The sequence below is a fragment of the Aythya fuligula genome, chromosome 1 (assembly GCF_009819795.1).
Source record: "Aythya fuligula isolate bAytFul2 chromosome 1, bAytFul2.pri, whole genome shotgun sequence".
Taxonomy (NCBI): Eukaryota; Metazoa; Chordata; class Aves; order Anseriformes; family Anatidae; genus Aythya; species Aythya fuligula.
Window position 1 is genome coordinate 48,030,287 of NC_045559.1, and position 19,090 is coordinate 48,049,376.

Below are 19,090 nucleotides of genomic sequence, written 5' to 3' on the forward strand. Positions count from 1 at the left end.
CTTATGCAGTCTCTGCCCAGCAGTAGATTTTACATCCTCTGTAGTTCCTAGAGTTCAACCCAGTTTATCATCTAAAAATGCTTGCCTGTTTGTTACATAGCCAGATCCTGCTCTGCTTTCTCCAAAATTAGCAGGGCTTCTCAAATAGTAGAGATGACCAGGATTGGTCCCTTCCTGTTGTCTTTATGCACAATTTCCTGCACAAATTTTTTGTTTACTGCATAAACTCCTCAAGCTAAATATGTCCATCAACTTATGTGTCATGGCTCTGTCCCAACGCTGGCCGTGGTACAAACACTGCGTGAAGGAAGTCTCCTAGTGTATGATAACACACTGCCTTCGTGTTTCTAGTTTACTGCAGGGTAAGTGATGGTATATGATTTCAGGGAAGACTGCTGATCTGCAAACTCTTCAGGAAATTGTAACGTTCACTTAGACACTATCCTTAGTCTGAATATATTAACTCACTGCCGAAAAGACGGCCACAATTTAAGTTAATTGTACAGTTGTTGGAAACAATGAAAGAAAAAAAAAAGGATTCTCATTGTAGTCAGTCCTCCCACTCATGGGATCAGCCAGTTTCATATCCTTGCTGTCTCACACCACAAACCAACGGGGAGGAAACAGTAGTTCCTGACTCCTTTTTGAATTAGAGGAGGCAAAGGAAGGACATTTTTGTATTCTGCACAGCTTTATTTTTTAGCAGTAAGTTTGTATTTCACTACAATTTTCAAGTGTTTCACGTAACATTACCACAGCTATCCTGAGAAATATCAGCACTGGAATTGTCGCTTTATTCTTTAAGCAAAGAAAACGAGACAAAAATAAGTGAAATTGAAGGAATTCATGTCAGGATTTCCTGTCTCTATGTTTAGGCTTAGTATATTAGAACCTGTTAAATGGGGAGGCGAGCTAATTGCAAAAGGCTTCTTGGTAAAATGGAATCAAAGGGTAATACTTCCAGACTTTTTCCTCCAATTTACAAGGTAGGGCTGTGGAATAGGTAACCAGGCAGCATTCTGTTACATCAGTCCTCAAATCTGGAGAGAGTAAGATAAGGAGAAATGCTCTGTTTGCCTCTGAAATGCTAGTGGCTGATTCTGAAGGATCCCTGATCTTGTTGTTGATAGGAGGAAGCTCTTCTTAGATGAAAGGACCCTGTCTTGGAGATTATGGTCTTGGCCGCAAATCAAGGCAAGAATGAGATATCACTGTGCAAAGAAGTTTTCCCCAGGCATTCAGGAGGGGCTGGGAACCTTGAGTAGCTATTGACTTTGAGTAGCCTATTCACAGGCATATGTTCCCAAAACAGAGGTTTCTACATGCTATTTGGAGACAAATGCTGGTGAAAGCATACACCAAAAGGTGGCACCGCATTAAGGCCAGCAGTGCTGCTTAAAACAGCAGGCTGTTTCCCCTTGCTTCTTGCAGTCAGCCATTCCTGTTCTTACAGAAAGCTCCTAACAATCCCAACACAAGCATTTATATGACCCTGTGGCACACTATATTGGAAAAATTGCTTTTTTTTTTTTTTTCCCAAGGGCTGTTTTTCAGCTGGATCTGTTCCCTGATCTGGTTCACCACATGGCCACACAAATATTTATGATGGCACAGTACAGCAGATGATCTGGGAGTGATGTGGGAGTGGGAGAAATCAGGGGCTGCTTTATTGGCAATCTTGCACACTTAAAAGAATACCAAATTGTAGCTTAAGGAAGAAAGGAAAAGTCGTGGGGTGACACATCTGAGAAGAAGGGTTGAGGCATGTGCATTCTTCCCCAGAAATAAAAACACAGCTTCAAATGCCAAATGGTGCAATTACAGGAGGTGAAGATCAGCTAGCACAGCCATTTCAAATAGTGCAGTCTGCAGGCAGGGACATTTTCAGTATTTCATCCATCCCAAAACCTCACTTGGAGGGAGCTGGGAAGCAGAAGATGCAGACGGTGGACCAAAACAGCTGCAAAAGCAGTGGGTCAGCATGCAGATGAGTCCTACACTTCCTTGTGATCTGCAAGAGCTGTGGTGAGATCCTATGGGAGAATATCACCTACAAATTATTAATCACAATTTTCCTGCTAAGCGGGGCTGCTTGCAGTAGCCTTCTGTGCCTGGCACAGCAGCCTGGCTGAGCCCTCATGGGAAGATGACGTGGGGCTCCCTGCCCTACCGGCTGCAGTTGTACACCCTGCCTTGTGTCACTTCGCACTTGGGCTTTTCTGGCCTTGGGACAGGTGCCCTGTCTGTACCTGTCAATACCTCTCAAACAAGACTTTGCTGGGACTTTGGATGTCCTCTGGCAATTGCTTTAATATGTCTGGTTTTTACGCCAAAACATCCTAGTTCCAGGGCACCCGGGTGGAGAGGAAAGAAACTCAATAACTGTTGTTTTCTGCTTTCTGAAGCTCTACTGTGTTATAAAATGCTTCGGAGATAACTCCCAGTCCAGCAGGGAGCTCAAAAGACACTTCACCATTGTTAAATTAATGCAGTTGCCAAGTCTGTTCAGAGCCTTACAGCTCTGTGTGCTGAAAGGCTTTGCTGGACAGGACAGCAGTAAAAATGCTGGGCTACATCTCGGCTGCAGTCTCAGACTCCAGTTCATACTTGCTTTTTTTTCTCCAGGACCCAAAGTACAGCTTAGACACATCCAAGCTAACTTGTTAACTCAGAAGTAAAGCTATAGGGCAGCACAGAGTTCAGGAAAAATTCCTACCAGAACATCTGGGTGAATGAAGCAGCATTGAGCTCCTTGGTGCTGCGGGTTGTTGGTTGTCTCTGCCCCCCAAAATTGGGTCTTTCCACACTGCACAGTGTTTGTGGGGCATTCAGTCCATTATGCTGTGAAGGACAGTGCTTCTCACGTAGTAAGTAGAGATAAGTTTTCCCCATTTACAACTGTCTTTCAAAAGATTTTCAGGCCCCTGTTGTGTATAACCTCACAGTTACACAAGAGGTGAGGTGAGGGCATTTCTGCTCTGTGCGCAGTGTCGCGGAGGGATGGGCCCTGTGCAAGGACTTAGCCTGAATGCCAAACCTGATTTAGTGTAGAGGTTCCTCTATTTTTGTTCCCGGGGACACAAGAGCCAGTTCCTTTCGGAAATGGTTTGTAATAAATGAAGTTCTGAATATCCAAGTGACTTCTCATTTTTCACCGGCACTTTGTTTCAGTAGATACAGTTTCAGTCAGTACTTCCCTATCTTTTAAGTGAATGATGTTATTATACCTCCACTTCTTCAGAGGCTCTCAGGATCTGTGGTGAGATCAAAGATTTCGACTGCTCTGTGATCTTCATTAAAATGGAGAGACAATAGGGAGTGGGCTGGCTCAGGCAGTGAAAAGTTCTTTAAAAATCTTTGTCTCTTCAGGCCATAATAACTGAGCAATATCCCAGCTTGGGTAGAGGATGCAGGGCAAGAAGCAGAGCAGTGCCAGAATCAGACCATTGGCTCATTTCTTTCTTTTGCACTTTGGGAGGGTCCTTTCCTGAACATTAAAAGTTCTGCGTTGCCCCTGCATCTGGCTGATGAAACCTGATGGGAAGGAACAGCCTTGGGAACAAGTTTACAGTTCCAGCTGCTACAAATTGAAGAGCAGGATTGCGGGGCTTTTAAAGCTCCGAATGAAAAGAAAGCAAAAACATCCCCATCCCCAAGGAGGTGTCCGGTGCCCCCGTGCCCTGCTCCTGGCTGGGTGATGGGACAGGCCCTGCCCTGGTGGAGCCACGGGGAGCCCCCAGCCCCAGGAGGCCCCCGGCCCTCATGGGGCACTGACAGCAGGTCTGCTTCTGCTGGAATCCAGCCAGTGCCTTTCTGCGGGCTTTTTCCCGGTGTGTTCTCAGCTACATGAATACGTCTGAGCTGACTAAAAATATTCTTATCTATTATTCAATAATCTCTTCATCTTTCACCTTGCTGCTGGGTTGCTTTGTAAAACTTTAACAATAAGCTCAGCTGATTGAAGTGCAGATAAGGAGTCAGCTCCTATGCGCAGATTTTTGCTGGGGAATGGTTTGTGAAACCCCCACGTATTCAGTCTATCTACTAGTTTCAAGACCTACAGACACCACCACATGAAAAGAGGGTGCTTGTTTGTTTCCACAAATGTTTCAAGTATGTAATATAAGACAAACATGTTATTTAGCTTTTATTTAAAAATATCCATTGCAAAAGCACTGAGCTAGACTCCAACAGCCAGGAATAGCAAACGAGCTGTTCGTTATGTGAAGCAATGTTCTCAACAGTGTTTTCATATTATCAAATATTTTCAATATTTTTTCATTTCAGTGATTCTTCTTCATCAGTGTCAGAATGTTTGGTGAATGCATTTCACAATATTTTCTTAGAGAGTGTGTGACAGCCACACGTTTGAGGCTGGAGGAGGAGGAGGAAGGAGGGAGTTACCTCGCGTATAAAGGAGAATACTGGAGCAACTTACCTCTCCCAACCCACTTCAGATTTTATGACACAATTTGCGTTTTGGAAATATGCCATTTCATTTTTTTTTCTCCAAGGGAAAAAAAAAAAGGCAATACATTTTTCACTGTGACGAATTATCATTCTCCATCCTGCCCAACCTGTACATGTGCTACATGCAGGCAGTGTAACGCTGTCTCATGGAGGCACTTGTTCAGGAGTGACAATGGAAGTCTAATCCAGAGCACGATGATGGTTTTGGTCTGAAACACACTCCTACCTACATAAGGAAATTTCACCACAAAATACCTATCTGAGCTCTTGCCCAGTGTAGATAGGTGGATATCTGGCACCTTCTGCATTTTTGCCATTGAGGTGGCTGTGATAGCAAAGGCTTCTCCACTCTTAGCAAGGAATTGCTTTCGCATCAGACATCCCTCTAGGTCTCCTGTGTAAACAGGACTGAAAGCGAAACCATCTATATTCTCAGTATTTCCCTGAATCCAAATTCTGGAGGAAGGAAGGGTTAAAAGCATTTAAAGCATTAAGAAAAAAGTCTTATTAATTAAAAATGAATGAAATCCATCTTAAGCCTCTTTGGCTTTAGCTATGCTGAGAAAAAACAACACTGAACCAACTCATAACTTGCAGAAAATGCAATTGCATTTAATGACATGGTAGCTTGTCACAAATTTCTGCCCTTGCCCATTCCAAGGACAAAATGAAGTTTAATGTTGTGATAGTTAGAAAGCATTTTACCTCATACATTTAACGCTGCATTTTCCCAACGTAGCGTTGGGCTTAGTTATTCTAATTTTATCTTCAGTAATGGGTTCCTAATTTTATTGTTGTGGCCGTTGCTCCCTCAGGGCATTTGGAAATGAGAATCGGCATTTAAAAAAACCTTAGCTATAACAGACTTTTAATAATGAAATCAATGAAAGGAGTATTCCTGACTATAAATCCTGAACACTTTAAGAAGGACACATGAAGCATCATTACCATTTGTTTAGTGCTGAGTTTTCTAGCCCTGTTGCATTTAACCACATTTTTGTCCTGAGGATATTCTGCCCAGATCTGCCAAAACCCATTCAGAAGGGCTGGTGCATGACATTTTTTTTTTCAACCAAAAATCGTTCGTCAGATGTGGCAGAGTCCAGGAAACCTTTTGAAATAACAGAGGATTGTGGTAACCAGTGTAGAGTTGTGGCATTATGACCAAGAAGCTGCTTTGAAGTAACAGCAAGCCTTTCCTCTGACACAGAAATAGGTGCAATTTTTCCATCACTTCTGTGGGAAAGTTGGTGACACCAGATGTAGGAGGAAGCATGTCTATGGCTAGGTGGGATTCTGGGTTTCCTGCAGCTCTCTTCAAAAAGGTGATCAGTGTCTCTGTATGTGCGCGTCCCCGGGAGATGGGCTTTTCTCCTGGGAAAAGTCTCTGGGTCTCCTCACTGGCTGCAGCTTTTCTGCTCTGTCTGCCCTGTGCCTCCCCAGCACCTGTGTCTCAACCACTGATGGCATTTGGAGGTAAAAGGAAAGCCTTGGTGCCACAGCTCTGGGATGGCCAGGTGCTCTCTTCCTCTGCTGCCCTTCTCCACATCAGCAGGGACCATCAGTAAAGGTGTCTGTGGGCCCCACGTCTGCAGACTTCTCAATTCCCATGTCTGTAGATTACTCAAGTAGGATAATGTGTTTAAAAAAGGATTATCTTGCTGGCTCTTGTTTGCCAAATATCAGCCAGGAGCAAGTTTTTACAGCCGAGTTGCAATGGCCTGATAGCAGTGTTTATGATAGAAATTCTGCCAGCTATTTAATGCCAGGAACGCGCTGGTTGCTTAGTCACTGGAAGACTTTGTTGTCAGAATGATTTTTTTTTTCTTTTTTTCAGATGGGAATATGTTTGGTGAATATTGCTTGGTGCTTCTAAGAGCAAAGGCTCCAGCTGGTTAGTGGTTAGCCAGCCCCACGGGCACTGCTTGCAAACGCCCCATGCAGCTCTGCCAGGAACAATAGCGGCTAATGCTTGCGCAGCACTTCTCCTCGTCAGGCTGATCACAGCGGTGGTGGCACCCGCGCTGCACAAAGCTGTGGGTGCTGCAGAGCTGCCACCACAGCTGTCTGGTAGTACAGGGCAGGAAGGGGGTGGTGGGATGCAGGACATATGCTGCCCATCGCTCCTGCGTGTTGTGTGAAGAAGAACAGCGCATCCCAGCACAGGCACTCAGCACTTACCAGGGCTAGCTACCGCATTGTGCCCACCTGGAGGTAGGACTCCTCTATCCTATGGACAAGCATGTCTTGGGATATTTTACATGGGAAATATGGCCTTGAAGTACCACAGCTATGGCTTCCTAAACTCTTTTTTTACTGCTCTTCATGTCACAGAATCAGAGAGTGGGGATTTGTTCCTTTAAGGCAATTTTTTTTTTTTTTTTTTTGATTTCTCATCTGATTTCTCACACTTGGAGCACTTCTGGGTAAAGAATACCAAATATGCAAAACTATATAGTACTTCTACAGTGGAGTTACTAAGCCCCATTCAATCTTGTGCCCTTGAGCAAAAATTAAAAAAAAATAATGACAAGGCAACCTCATGGCAGTGGACTTTGCCCTCACAGAATTGCAGGATAACCTTTCTGTGGATATGCCCTTGGGAGATACTGAGAGCCAACAGCCTCACATGTTGGTATGGACAAAAGCTACCTAGAATCTAGACTAAAAGGAAAATGTGTTTGCTGAGCTGCTCTCGGTAACACAACAGCTCCTACACCAATGTGTTTGTTGTCATTGGCCTGGTACAAGCAGCAGGGTATGTTCAGCTCAAACTCAGTCATATAAAAGAACATGAAAAATGACACTGTGATCCAAGACCACGGAGCTTCAGGTTACGTGGTACATTGCCTGCTTTCAGTTAAGCTCAATTCGAAGGAAATTATTGCCAGTTGTGTTTCATTAGTGCATTGAAAAAAGGCTGCGTTTATGTTTTCCAGAAAGTTGCTGAATCACATCACTGTGCAGAATATGTTCCTCAAATTGTGTCTCTCCAGTAATGCAAGGAAAAAAAAAAAAAGGCAAACCCGTATCAAGACATGAAACCCTTTACATGGGTTAGTTAAATAAAAATAATACCACCTTTATTTAAAGCCTTGTGTTGCAGTGCCTGGGAGTTGAAGGGCATAGAGTGTTCCTCTTCTGTTCCACTGCTGCATGACCCTTGCTTAACTATTTATGCTGCAATCCTAAAACCTGCTCTTGCTCCCCAGGAGACAAACACTGAAGTGTTATTAGACCTTAGTGCGTGGGGGAGAGCTCTTAGTATAATTTTAATGTATAAATATTGTATGCTCTGTGCCTGTTAAGTTTTACAGACACACAAGTTAGCTGGTGCACACTCTGGTGGCCAGTCGTTCTGCAGAAGGAGCTCACAGGTATGACACAGTAAGTAGCACGTGTGTTTGCCATGCACTGTTTGCCAATTTCTCATTTATTCATAGTTATGTTTAAGCTGAGGATGCATATACTCAGTTACACATCTTATAAAAGTCATTACTTCCAAACAAATGTTTTTCAGTTGCTAGTCCTTCGATTTCAAAGGCTGAATCAAATCTGGGGTTGTTTGCTAAGATCGACTTTCTGTCAATTTTTTTGGTTACAGCCCCCATCTCCTTCAAATATAAAAATGCCTTATCCACTCTTTTTTGAACAATAAAATGCAAAGTGAGGTGAAGTCTCCTGGTACAGATCTGTATCATGCTCAGCAAATGCAATTCTGACTAGGCTGGGCCTTCTGGGCTTTGCAGTTGAAAAAATAACTACCAACTTTCTGGGCTGACAATAACTATATCCACGGGTTAAAGGTTTCTATTTTTTTTTTTTTTCTCATGTAAATTAGAATAAACATATTTGATCTGTTGAAAATCAGGCATATAGGCTGTAGTCACAGGAACAACTCTGTGCTATTTCTGTATATTCTGTCTTCTGAATGCCATAATAATATTGATTCTGCTTCATACTGCTGCCTTTATGTTGTCTGTGACATACAGTTAATTATTCATTTTCTAATTATTCTTTTTGTTCAACAGAATAGTAGGCTTTACTTACTGCATTCTTCCCTCATTTCTAGGCAGCTGTCTATTGCTTAGGGGGATGAAATTCTTCTAAATCAAGGAATCACAGAATCACAGAATTGTCTAGGTTGGAAGAGACCTAAAGATCATAGAATCCAACTTCTGACTAGCAAGTCCTCCACTAAAATATATTGCTAAGTTCAACATCTAAACATCTTTTAAAGACCTCCAGGGAAATCTCCATCCTGCAATGTGCAGAGAGAATGGGATGGAACAGGCCAATGACTGCAGAAGAGGGAAATCACAGCAATTTTTGACTCCTTCCTGGGCTCAGGTGTGAACTTGAAGATGTGTAAAGGAGGAAAAGAAGGCAGATGGGCAGCTGCAGCCCTCTTGCCCATGCCCTGGGCAGGTAGGTGTTGCTGCTGCCCCTCCTCTTTGCAGGGTAACTCGATCTAGCCCTAGGGCTGCTCCCTAAGACATTTTCATCCTCTGGCTGTCCTCTCAGGGTTATCACAAGCTGAAAACGGCTGTCACTCAGGAAAAACGGGCGACATGCTCCCTCTATTGGCTTTTCTGGTTGTTGCTCTCATGAGCTGGCTGTCCAGGGGATCAGAGCCACATGCAGGTTTTGAAGGGTGGTGAAAACTCGTGAGTGCGTTTATTTTAAATTTAGAGATGATTTTTGCATGTTTATATGTATACATTGGACACATGTTTCTCTATTTATGTATGTTCGCTAACACCCATGTATATAGCTACTTTTCCTGCAGAAGCCACATATGGAACATTTTTTACTGTTTAGTCTTAGTCTTTTTTGAACCAATTTATTATAGTGTTTTTTTTTTTTTTTTTTTTTTTTTGGTACGAATTTTCTGTTAATGGCATTATGACAACACACTTTTGATTGCAGTCTACCTTTATTAAGGAAAGAGACCATCTGAACCAAGGCATGCTTCCTTGGTGGTGCCAGCAATCCTGACTGCTTTTCTCCCCGCTGCATCCCAGGGCCCGACCTCCTCAGTTGCACCAGCACTGCAGTTTCTGGTGTCACTCTGATAACAAAAGCAATCTGGATTAAGAACATCCTGTAAATAAAAAAGATGGTTTGTAATTTGGGTCAGCTCAGTGACCTGCAGCAGTTGCAGGGCTGCATGAGTGTGCAGAAGCAGCCTGAGGCAAGGCAGGGAGAGGAGGATGATGTTCCCAAGCTGGTGTTGCAACCGATTTCCCCCTCTTTGAAAGTACACCTGCCAGTGTGCTTCTTTTCTGGCATGGATATCAGAGGGAATTCCCCTGTAGTGCCTGAAATAACACTTCAGGGAAGAACTGCAAATCTGTGAGTTATATATTAACAGTCACAGGTGACTTTCAGAGGGTGGCAGAGTAACCATCTCACTGAATTACTGATTAAAATAATGGCACTTTTTCCATTATGCAGAGCACAGATATTAACACCTAGGAAAATACTGCCAAACTCTTTCAGTTGAATGGTACCATTTTCAGTTCCTTCTTACTTTTGTAAATGTAAATAAATTGTTCAGAAGTTTTCAATGATAAATAGATAGCTCTGGCTGTTTCTTGTGGGGAGCAGAAGGGAGAAGGCAGGAAATGTTTTAGCTAGGATGTCGAGGGCATTTCCAAGGAAACGTCAGGAGAGTAACATACAAGCTTGCTTGAGTTACAGAAAAAAATCTTAGCAGTCATTCAGTGTTGTGCTCATTTTTCCTTCTCCAGGTCTGACCTTGTTCTGTGTTGAGCACTATTGGAAATCTGCTGCAGCGAAGTTTATGTACTTATGTCACTTAGGACACAAATGAATGGCTTTAACTCAAGCTTAAAAGCAAAACCCTGCCAAAGATGACAAATCTATATACCACCAGTTAAATGACTAATGATTTATTTGTCTTTGAAGCTTCTGGTGAAAGCTGAAGCATAATGAAAGAAAAAATAATGTAAGTTACATAACATCTCACATACGGAATTTATAATGCTCTGATTTAATATGGAAAAAAATGTTCTTCAGTGGTTATATATGTAGATATAATGATGATAATTTTATGCACAGTGCACATTGGACACCAGATATGTTCAGGAGATTAAGCTTTTTGACTAGAGAAGAAACATTCACAGAAGAGCCTTTTTTGGTCAATATATTCCACTACTTAATTAAAAGAAATCTTGGTCATGTTTCAATTCAATTGTTTGGTTTTCAAGAGACATATTTTGACCTTCAAACATACAAAAAATATCCTTGTTTTAAACCAGCATATTATCTTGACATTCATTAAAAATTGATATATATATATATATTTTTTTTTTTTCCAAAGATCGTCTTGTTTGCCTAGTAATACATTTGCTTCAGATTGGATGTTTGGAATTGTATGGAATTTGTGTAGCCAAGGATTTAAGCACGCTTGCATAATTAATAATATGAAACAAAGTCCTTGTGGTGTTGAAGCAGTTATTCTAACAAGAACTCAGCTAGACAGACACCTGCAGAGACTCTTCAACTCCATCAATATGGGAAGCATGCTCTGCACTCAACAAGGCAAAATAAGAAGGGATTTGGGTGATGAAAGGCTGCTAATAAATACCAGCCATCACAGGAGATTTAAGGGTGGACCATATTCAGGGCAGTATATAGTTATAATTATAGTTGGGGAGGGAAGGGCTGTACATTAGGGATAGGGATATAAGGGCTCATATGTAAGGGTAGCTGATCCACCCCTTAGAGTTGCTACCACTTCACATGGGCCAGCGTTGTCCTGGGTGATGAAAGCTGTATCTCCTTTCATCACACCCAGACTGCTCCAAGAAAAAGAGAAGCATAAGTAAGGGAGAAGAAGATAAATAATTCTACATAAATAGCTGGTGCTGTGGCAGCCGAGGAGGCAACCAGTGACAGGGGAGAAAGGTGAAAGGCATAGAGGATAACCAGGATTAGGTCAGAGTAAAGACTGAGTAAAAGCAGAGAGAGAAGCATAGGTACAAGAGGTTAGCCCACGGATGAATGATGCAGGGTTTTTATGCAATGGGTAGAGTCCAGGATGTAAGTGTGCTTAGGAGTAGAGTGGTGGTTATGTTTGGATGCAAGGGCATGGTATGTATATGTGCACTGCAGACACTGAATGCTGATGCCAGAAGCCTGCCACACATATCAGTCTTGGAATTGCTACCAGTTTGCTGAGTACAGTGTGTCCGAAGGATTATTACATGAGATCGCAGTTAGTAGCATGCAAAATGTAGCATGCTGCATGTAAGTCATACTTGCATCTGATGTTTGGGCAAAGAAAGGGGGAAGGAGATTACATGTGACAATTTTGATCAGTCTTTTAAATAAATAAATAAATAAATAAATAAATAAATAAATAAATAAAGTGCTTTGTACTTGGCCATAGATTAAATTTGTGTTGTGATGAAGAGACAGTAACATCAATTTCCACCTCCTGGAGTTGTTTAACATGCAGGCTTTGACAACCTCGTTTCTCCTCATGGGAGAAAGAATGTTAAGAAATTCCAGCGTTACCTTTCGAATGGTTATGCCACCATGCGACTGTATTATACCACCAGGGCCTTGCAGAGTACAGTACAATGCGAAGCTACCCAGGCTTAAAAAGGCTTGGGAGTGACATATTCTTTACTGTACGCATGACACCATCTCAAAAAGGAAGACTGTGCTTATCATGCTAGAGGTGATGGGAAGTTGGGAAGAGTTGTTATGAACTTAATTTCAGCAACGATGTGGTTCAAATAAGAAGAAAACCGTTACTGTCATTGTCCTCATTGCCACTTCTACCTGTAACTGTTCTCTTTCATTTCAGAAGAGGCAATCCCCACAAACAGCAGAATGAGCAAGTTTCCTGTGTATGAGCCAGAGCAACATCAGAGCGGGATGTGCAGAGCATCTGGTGTGGCTGTTTGGGCCACTCGGCAGGACCAAGAGGACCACGCTCCGCGCTGGCTGCAGGGCAGAGGAGGGAGCTGCCAGCAGCCACCTCTGGTATCAGACTTACACAAATAAAACCATGTCACTGCCGCATAGAAAATACCCACATTTCTTTCTTGAATTGATGAGAGGAGCACTGCAGATGTGAGGACGTGGACAAAAGTAGCCAGTATTTCCTCTCCTCTCTACATGCTAATCAGCCATGCTAATGGGACACTGGCTAATCCCTCTGGCTTTTGAATTGAGAAAAGAAATGCTCCCAGTAACTAATGAATCATCCCTTTTAGTACATGGCATGCATGACTGCATTGTTAAAAGCAGCCTTAATCACTCACTGAGAAAAATGATATTGATCATTTCTCCTTTTTAGAGATGTTGTTAACTGTAAGCCTCGGGAACTCTGACTCACACTCGCTGTGTGCTGCAGCAAGCCCAGAATGACTACAGTAGATTTGTAGCTAGTTATAGAAGCCCCCTGAGTCTTATTCTTTGTGTCTTCCTAGTATGGCTATAATTTTGAAAGATGCTAGATTTCTTGGCTTTGTACCTTTCTAGGGATCTCTAGTCTGCAGACAGATTTGGACTGAACTTTACACCAAAGTTTGAAGAGGGGATGTACTTTAGGTAGGCAACTGACTTCTAGTGAGAACAGAGCAGAACAGTTCCTGAACTGGAGGAATGGTACACTCCATTTTGCCTTTAGTTCTGCACATCTGATGGACAAGCTACACGTGCAGCAGTTCATCCTGCTTTATGAGCATAGGACTATGTATCAACAAGACAGTGGAACGAGGAAGAAGATTTAATAAGCATACATTTAAAAGTCCTTGACAGCTTCCTGGAAAGAGACTGAATGGTTATGAAGTGAGAAATACATTCTGTTGTTGTCTAGGAATTGCCAATGGCAGAGCAAACAAAGTAAATAGAGAAAAACTTTTCAACCTGATGGGAAAAAACATATCTGTTGTTGTTTCAAATATAGACAGATGTACTGATAGAGGTACTTGTGCATTCCATGCATAGAAAATACCACACTGAAAGACTGAAGATTGTTACCAAAGCCAAATGGTCAAGTTTTCAGCTGTTGGGGAAAGCAGGAATCAAGACAGCCCACATCCTCTTAAATCAGCCCCTTTGTGCACGTATATGTATTATATGAGTATCATATGGCTGAATTATGTTATTACAACCAGGTTATTTATTAGGCCAGGACCTGAACTTGTTAATTGCTCCACAAATGCACAGGAAGATCTGGGGCCTCCACTAGGGGCATGTAAGGACAGTTCTGACTGTCAGTGCCTGAAAGGATGCTTGCTTTTACTGACGCTTTCTGTTATTTCCCCTAAACAGCCCTTCTCATTCACTCTGTGCAGAGACTGCCCCCATTTGTTGCCCAGTTCTGACACCGAGTGCCATCCTGCAGGTCCCCGCTGTCCCACCGCTGCCTTCCTCAGCTGCTGGAAAATGCAGCTTGCCTCTGCTGACAGCAGACTCTCAGGAGGCAGGAAGAGGGTAAAAAGGCAGCCGATGAACTAACGATTGCTCATGTAACCAAAAATGCATGTGTGACAAGACCTCATCATGTTTGAATGTAGCTGGGGGCAAAGGTGATGTGAAACTGCTGACACAAGCGGCTGGGGTGGAGGTGCCTGGATGCTGTGCGTGATGCCCCCTCGCCTGTGCTGTCTGGTAGGCTGAGGTTGGTGACACAGCAGCTCGGTGATTTGTTGGGCGCTGTTCAACTGTCACAGCTTTCTGTAACAAACAAGTGCAGGGCACAGTATGCTCAGCCCCTGAAGTCCACAGCAAAGAGGTCTCTTCAAAGGGACCACGTTCACCCACAGTGGCTGATGGCCTTTTATTTTCTCAGTGGGCCTTTCTGGCAGCTCCATCCCTGCTCTCTGAAGAGAAAGGACAGGAGGCACTCCCTCCAGGACCAGTTCAATGTAGGATTAGGATCCACTTGCATGCTGCCCAAATGCAGTAGAGTATTTTTTTATTTGCTGCTGTGAAACATCAGCCATAAAAATAAGTGTAGGCTACTCATTAAATGTAAATTGCTAATGATGATGGCGAAAAACAGAGAAAAAATATCTCCAGATAAATGGCATACTAAAGGTACTCAATAAAGGCTCTAGTTACCATCACGTGGTCTGCTCTTTGAGTTGCACTGGTAGAGGTGGAAGGGTGAGAATGGCTCAAAGATCCTGTGCTTTAGCCAGAACCCCTGGGACACATTTGCTCGATCTGTAGATCAGGCAATCGTAGTTTTCTGTCAGCATCTTTGCATTGGATTGGAATTGGCATTGCATGGCATTGGATGATTGTGTTTTTGTTTCTTGAGCTGCCTTTGCTACAAAAGTTATTTCCATCTAAGAAATATCCTTTGCTATATGGAATGGAAATAGGATTTATCTAGTGACAGTCCCTCTCCCCTTGCAGGTTGCCTGATGGACGTGGTCACTGGATGGATGCATGCCGTCATGGGGGAGCAGCTGCCGGGACCTGCCCTTGTGTCAGCTCAGCTCTCAGACATAAACTGCCGTCAGGAAGCAGATGTTCCCAGTGGTATCATGAGGAAAGAAATGACAGAGGGAGCTTCTGGAAGAAGAAAGAAATGACTGGGGGATACCTCTGGAGCAAAGCCCCAGTGACCACAGGCTGCCAGAGTTGTTGCAAGGTCTGACTGCCCTGAGGGTGCAGAGGGTGCAGAGGCAGAGCCACAAATCCCAGCCATCCTCTGTGGTCAGTGAGAAATACCAAATAGTAACTGTACAAAGTTCCAGCCTCTACATAGTTTTCCCTCAGTAGAAAATAACCTGGCTCTTGGCAAAGAAAAATGGACTGACCTGTTTTAATCATCTGTAAATGTTTTCGCGACAAAGCAACAGTTACAGTAGCCAGCACTTGTTCTTTGTAAGTAGGGTAGCAGATGTCAGGAAACCAACATCTTTAATAGCAATCTGCAATGTGATGTTTGAATTCCTGACTGCAAATTCAGCTTAAGGTCTCTGTAATACTCCTAAAATATACTTCCAGTTAGGAACATCATTCAGCATCGTACTTTCTGCTCAGATCTGAGAGTACTTTTTAATACTTGCTTTTTGTTACATTCATAAAAATAGTAATTAAGCATCAATGGGTCCTTTATAATACAGGACTCTTGGATCACTTCACTAAATTACTCAGTACAACTAATTGCCCAGCACTGCACAAGGCCCCATTTCTGTTTCAGTGGCCTTCTCTGCAGCCCCCAGTGAGACTGAGATATCTCCTCATCTGGTATCCCAGTATGTAAGGTGTAAGATGGTGACTTTCAATAGACTTGAGCTTTTTCCTCCTAGATCCCATGCATGTCTATGGGCAGGCCCAGGTCTTCCTGGAAGACCTCAGAACTGGGCCCTGGGGTCACTCTGGCTGTCACACTCATCCAGGCCCACTGCTGTGGCCTCTCACAGTCTGTGACATCTACAGTCTGCCTTTCCTTGTGAACAGAGCGTCTTCATTACTCATTACTGGAAATCTCAGTATTTGACCAGAAATTGCTAATATGAATTAAATATGCCAACTTCAAACAGCACACCTGTTTCCACTTCTTACTTCTCCAAATCACCTGTCGAACTCTACAAGAGATTTTGTTTTTCTAAGCACATATTCTAGCCAGTTAAACCACCACCACTGAGACATTTTGCAGGTTGGATGGTTTTAATTGATTTTCCAAACTTTAATCTTAAAAAGATATTTTCTTTAGAATATGCTTTTTCTTGCTTATTTGGTTCATAAACTTTTTTTGAGGCAGAGACTGCCCATGCTATGGACTTGTATAGTATATAATATCCAGTTTTGGAAGAGCCATTTTAGTATCATTACAATGCCAAGCAGTAAATAAGGAGTGAACACTTATTTTCTGAGCATATGTATCAATGCCATTCCTTCAAGTGCTCTCAAGAATCACTTATTTCTCCTGCATTGTTCTTGCTGTTACAGCTACCTAACAGCCATCCAAGAAAGGACAGGTATGGAGGCCAGGCCATGGTTCCACTGGGTGGTAAATCTGGCTTCAGGGTACTTAAATGCAGATTAGAAAAGTTACCAGCGTGAATTATAAAAAATACAAGTCTGGTGCAAACTCATCCGACCTAATAATTTAACATTGTTTTAAAGCAGTAGCTTGCTTTATTTATTTATTTATTTATTTATTTATTTTCTGGCCAGCTTTATAATGGACATGATGATTTCATTTTATTTATTTATTTATTTATTTATTTTGCTTGCAATCAATTTACAGTAAGCTAAAAGCATAAAACTTCTTTAACACTATATCCCACACTCCTGGTAGTTCAGAAGAAACAGAAGCACATTGGTGCACATATATTTGATTCAGATTAAAATTGTATTGTCAGTTGACCCAGTAATGCATATAGCTGGCATTAATGAAAGGAAAGCCTCAGCTGTTGAAGGGTTGATTCTTGAGAATGATGTAGAATTTCATCATCCCACAGGAAATGCATTTGTTACTTTTCCCTTCATTGATTCCCAGTGCCTGTTTGTCCTAGGCTTTGGTAAACACTCTTAATTTTTCATTTGTAAATTAGCTTTTTTTTTTTTTCCTTCCCCATACTTTATGTAGTGTTTATGAAATTGCAAAACTTACCTGCTGCATGCCAGGAAAGGCAGATCAAGAATGAAAGGTCCACTTCATTATTCTTTTAGTATGTACATTTTAACATTAACAAAAAAAGGATTAAGTAAGAGATTTTTAATCCTGCTTTGGTTATTCCCATCATTCTTCTTCTCATCTAAATCATTGCTACAATTGCTACACAGACAGGTTTGGCTAGTACTGCAAGAAAATCAAGGGTTGGTCAGCAGGGCTTTTAGCAGTGTAACACTGTGCATCTTAAAAACAGCATTTTGGATCCTAGATGCAGTAAATTTCTGACATTAAAATACAAATTCTGAAAGACATTGAGAGGTTAAATTTATAATAATAGATGCCATGAAGCATTGTGTTGCTACTCTAGGCCTGTAGGAGTATTTGTGTATTGTTTGAAAGCCTGGAAACCTCCTTTTAGAGTCAAATTTTGCCCTCTTTATTTAGCAGCCTCTACTCTGACCATTTCAAAATATTTAACTGAATTGCTGATGCAATGCATGTACACAGTGACTCCCAACAAAGCCAACATTTATTGCAACTGCTTACTTACAAAGCCATGAACAAATCATGCATTAATTTTCAGAGAGAGTGAGGACAGTGTTTGAATCAGTGCTATATGGACCTCCATATATTTAGAAAAAGCTTGCTACTATGTTTGTTTAATTTTGTGTTTGAAAACTACTGCAGACCTTCAGCTTTTTTTTTTTTTTTTTACAATTATTCAGAAGGGTTATCAAAACAATGCACATAACTATTATTGCAATCTTTACATATCACATTGAAAATCCATCTTCTGTTTCAGCTTCAAGTAAATGAGCCCTAGTAAGATTAATGTAAATGATCAGTAGTACTGGCATCCCCTACAATCTGCATAACCAAGAGCTCCTCTGGTTATTTCATTTGGAATTTTAAGTATTTTGCTGAAAAATCTTTGAAATAGCCTCAAGCATGCCTAGAATAATGGAGAATAAGCTTGTGTCTAACACCCCAAGAAAGAGAAATTATATACATATATGCTTATGTATAAATATATATAAAAGCACATACCAAAGTGAGCAGGTGAGTAAGCCCAAAGAATGTGTTCTTTAAAATATTTATGTTTTACTCTGCAGTGGAATTTCACCAATCCCCTTTCTTTTTCCTATTTATTCATTTTCTGTGCCATTTACTTGAAAGTGCCTAGGAAACTTGCCAGCAAGAGCTAACATCTCTTTGAAGTAACAGGATCAGAATGTCATGGTATCACTGCAGCTTTTTAGGGTGGAATTTGGAAGTCTTTGTTTCGTGGCACGCTTTCAACTTTATGCAGAATACTTTCTTAGCTGAGGCATTTGGCAGAGCACTCTGCATGACTCAGCAGCAGATCTCCATCTCAGATTTTGGTCATATTAATATCAAGTTTATTTTTTACTTGAACTCATACATATTTATCATTTCAGCTCTCTTTCATGCTGCTGGGCTTTCTCTTGTCCCAATGCCTTTCTCTCCAGCTACTCTAGCAAAGCTACATGGCATGCTCCACATTCAGTCCTGGGGGATGGGAAAAGAAATCAATTACTGCAGCCTTTTTGTTGTTGTTGTTGTAAATACAGATAATTCTATCCTGTCTGTCTTTAATTTTGGGTTACCCATGGAGAACAGTGCAAATCCTTCAATGTTCAGGTTCTGTAACACCAGGTACAAATCTGGAAGGCTGTTGAATTTGTTACTAATGCTAGCCATGCGATCTTTCTTAGTACACCCACTTGTTACTCATGCAAGTAATTGTACTGACTTGAAAGAGGCTTTCTCTAGGACAGGACCTGGCCTGTAGTCACCTCTTTGTTACAGACCTCATCACATATTCAGCCTGACTCTGAAAAAGATGGGGAAACACGCTCACCCTGGCACATGCAGGCTGAAGTACTGATGCTCTGGCCAGCTTCTACAGTACCTCAAGTTAAGAATTGAAGAGTGGTTATTTTTCTCTGTAGTGAGAAGGGAACGGGTCAGGAAAGA